At 38.2% G+C, this 3,716-nt stretch overlaps 1 pseudogene across 1 annotated transcript; it reads right to left on the bottom strand.

Annotated features, from left to right (window-relative positions):
* Window positions 1–2,669: 2,669 nt before the first annotated feature.
* LOC308499418 (ATP synthase F(0) complex subunit C1, mitochondrial-like) lies at window positions 2,670–3,072 on the bottom strand (annotated as a pseudogene). Its single transcript has one exon. The product of its transcript is annotated as an ATP synthase F(0) complex subunit C1, mitochondrial-like (transcript).
* Window positions 3,073–3,716: the final 644 nt, after the last annotated feature.

The following is a 3,716-nucleotide window of genomic DNA, read 5'->3' as shown; positions in this document are numbered from 1 at the left end:
AGAAAGAAAGAAGAGAGAGAGAGAGAGAGAGAGAGAAAGAGAGAGAGAGAGAGAGAGAGAGAGAGAGAGAGAGAGAGGAAGAAAGAAAGAAAGAAAGAAAGAAAGAAAGAAAGAAAGAAAGAAAGAAAGAAAGAAAGAAACTAGACTATGTTCTTGTACCATATAAAAGAATAAACTCAAAATGGAGTAAAGCCTAAAATGCAAAACCCCAAACCATAAAACTCCTAGAAGAAAACACAGGCAGTAAACTCTCTGCCATTGCTGTTAGTAATAGTTTTTCTGATCTATCTCCTTGGGCAAGGGAAACAAAAGAAAAATAAATGAATGGGACTACATCAAACTAAAAAGTTTTTGTACAGTATAGGAAACCACCAACAAATCAAAAAGAGAGCTTACTGAATAGGACAAGATATCCACCAACAATGCATCTAATAAGGGGTCAATATCCCAAATTTATAAAGAACTCATACACCTCAACAGCAAAAATCCAGACAACCCAATCAATAAATAAGCAGAGGACATGAATAGACATTTCTCCAAAGAGAACATACAGATGGTCAATAGACATATGAAAAGATGTTCAACATCACTAATCATCAGGGAAATGCAAATCAAAACCACAATGTGAGATCCCCTCACACCTGCCAGAATGGCTATCATCAATAAATCAATTCTCCCAACAAATGCTGGGGAGAATTTGAAGAAAGGGAGACACTTGTGCACTGTTGATGAGTTTGCAAATTGGTGCAGCCACTATGGAAAATGGTTTGGAACTTCCTGAAAAAATAAAAAATAGAACTATGTTATGACCCAGCAATTCCACTTTTGGGTATTTATCCAAAGAAATCCAAAACTCTGATTTGAAAAGATATATACATCCCTATGTTCACTTCAGCACTATTTACAATAGCCAATATAAGGTAACAACCCAAATGCCCATCAACAGACAATTGGATAAAGAAGAAGTGGTACACATATACAATGGAATATTACTCAACCATGAAAAAGAATGAAATCTTACTATTTCTGGCTGCACGGATGGACCTAGAGGGTATTATGTTAAGTGAAATAAGTCAGGCCGAGAAGGACAAATATCATATGATCTCATACATAGAATCTAAAGAACAAAATAAATGAACAAACAAAACAGAAGCAGATTCATTGATACAGAGAACAAACTGATGGTTGACACAGAGGAGGGAGGTTGTGGAGCTGGGGGAAAAGGGTAAAGAAATACAAATTGGTAGTTACAAAATAGTCATGGGGATGTAAATTACAGCATAGAGAACATAGTCAGTAATGTTGCAACAAATATGTATGATGCCAGGTGGGTACTAGGCTGATCAGGGGGATCACTGCATAGATTATATAACTGTCTAACCACTATGCTGTACACCTGAAATAATGTTGAATGTCAACTGTAACTGAAAGAAAATTAAAAGAGAGAAGACTCTCTATATCCCCCACAGAATGACCATAGCCTTAGAAATTAAAGGTAATTAATAATAATAGTAATAATAATAATAATAAAAAGTAATAAGTGGTTTAAGAATAGAAGTTAACCTTCTGAAAGTCACAACTATTCACAATGATCTGGGATGTCAAGGCAGGTGAATGGGTAGATGCACTTGCTCAGCTCAAGGACTGTCTGGTCAGACTTCATGAAGAAACCCTATCTTGATCAGTCAATGCAAAGGAAGAAGGAAGGACAAATCACTTGCCCACCTCCCTTCCTTCTCCTGTTTTCCTTTGGTCAAAATTTGCCACATGAAAACTAACTTCTCTTTATTTCTGGATTTCGTTACCTTCACCAGTCTCCAAAAGATATCTCAGGTTAGGCCACATCTCTCCAAATTTATTTAGCCACTATCATCTCTGGCCTAGATTATTGCACCAGTCAGTCTGTTATTTACTGTTCTTGCTCCCACTTGGGCCCTTACAATTTGTTCTGTACAGGGTTGCTGGAGTAACCTGTTAAAAATGCAAGTTACATACTATAAATCCTCTGCTTAAACCCAAACCCTATTTTGTTCTGTCCCCTGCCTACATCTCCAATTTTATCTCTTGCCACTTTCCTCCAAGATTTCTTTCAATCTGATTCACCTTAATGGGAATTTATTTTCATTGATTATGTTCAGAACTTGTGCTCACTAAATTTGAGGATCCAATGTTTTTCATTTTGAAGTCTCCGATATTATCTCTTTAAATACTGTTTATCCTCCACTCTCTATTTTCTCATTCTCTAACTCCTATGAGATAAATGCCCAATTAAGATACTTAATCTGTCCATTAGTGTTGCATTTTATTTCTATCTGTTTCTTAATTCTTGTCTTTTTTTGTGCTGCATCCTGGCTAATTTCTTCAACTCTCACGTCCAGTTCCCAAATTCTCTCTTCAGACATATCTAATTTGCTATTATACTCATTCACTGAGTTATGACTATTTTTTATCTCTAAAAAATAATTTTGACTCTTTTCAAATCTGGTATTTCTTTTAAAAACAGGGTCTCATGCTTTTCTAATGTTTTGAACCCATTTTTAACAGTTGTAATTTTTATTTTTTTATTTTTAGAAAAACATTGTGTTTACTGGTAACTCTTAGTACATTCTTGCATTGGGCATGGCCTGGAGTCCAAGCAGCAGGGATGGATAGATGGCCCCCACTGAGCCTCAAATGGCGAACAGCATGAGGAAGGCTACCATCAAACAGAAGAGCCCCAAGGCCTCAGGCAGCGCAAAGCCCAGAAGAGCATAGGAGAAGAGCTGCTGCTTGAGAGACAGGTTCCTGGCATGTAATCATGCCAGGCAATGATCACGCTGCCAAACACTGTTCCAATGCAAGCGCCTGAACCAACCACATCCTCTGTGGTGTCCCCAGCACCAATACACTTGGCCACTGTATCAATGGGAGACAACAACATCTCGCTATCTGGAGTGGGGAGCTGCTATAGAAAGGCTCTTCAGATGAGATCTCTGGCCTATTCAGGAAGGAGGCAGACACAGGCCTGATTCAATCCTTGGTACAACAGCCAATCAGAGACAGAGGAATAAGTAATGCCCTGATGGTCCGCATCTTTTCAGCCTGAACTCCCACTGCCCTGCTGCCCTTGCTCAGACCAGGATGCTTGCCCTGCTCAAGGTGATTAGCTTACTTATTTTTGTTCTAGATCACCTTTTCCTACTATCTGAAATTCTTAAGTCTCCTCTCATCTCAAAGCTTATTTCTTTATATTTTTAGGTTTTTGTTTTTTGTTTTTTGTTTTTTTTCCCTGTAGAAAAGCTTGGTTGAAAACTTGTCCTTTTGCTACTTCTAGGCTCGTGAGGGGTGTCACAGTTGGGAGCACTTTTTGTGTTAATTTCTTATCTTGGAAAGTTAGCAAACTTCACACATATTTTCAATTTCTACTCTATGTCCCAGACTTCATATGAGAGCAGTACGGTGGTTACCAATTTACAGGGGAGACTTTTCCTCTTCACTTAGAGCCCAGTCCAAGACATTCATTCATTCATTCATTCATTCAACAAACATTTAGTAAGTTTCCGCTCCATGCCAGCACTATGTTAAGGATTTAGCAGTGAGTTAAACAGCCAAAGACCCTGCTCTCATGAAAGTTATATTTTATTGGAATGTCTTGTGTTGTTGGGAAAATGTTTCTAGTCCCCTAGCAGGCATCTCAGTTTCAACATTTTGCCTCCATTGGGACCATGACCTCATTT

Source organism: Rhinolophus hipposideros (genome assembly GCF_964194185.1).
Source record: "Rhinolophus hipposideros genome assembly, chromosome: 1".
NCBI lineage: Eukaryota > Metazoa > Chordata > Mammalia > Chiroptera > Rhinolophidae > Rhinolophus > Rhinolophus hipposideros.
Note: the sequence above shows the minus strand (reverse complement) of the source record. Positions and strands in the feature narration are given on the sequence as shown.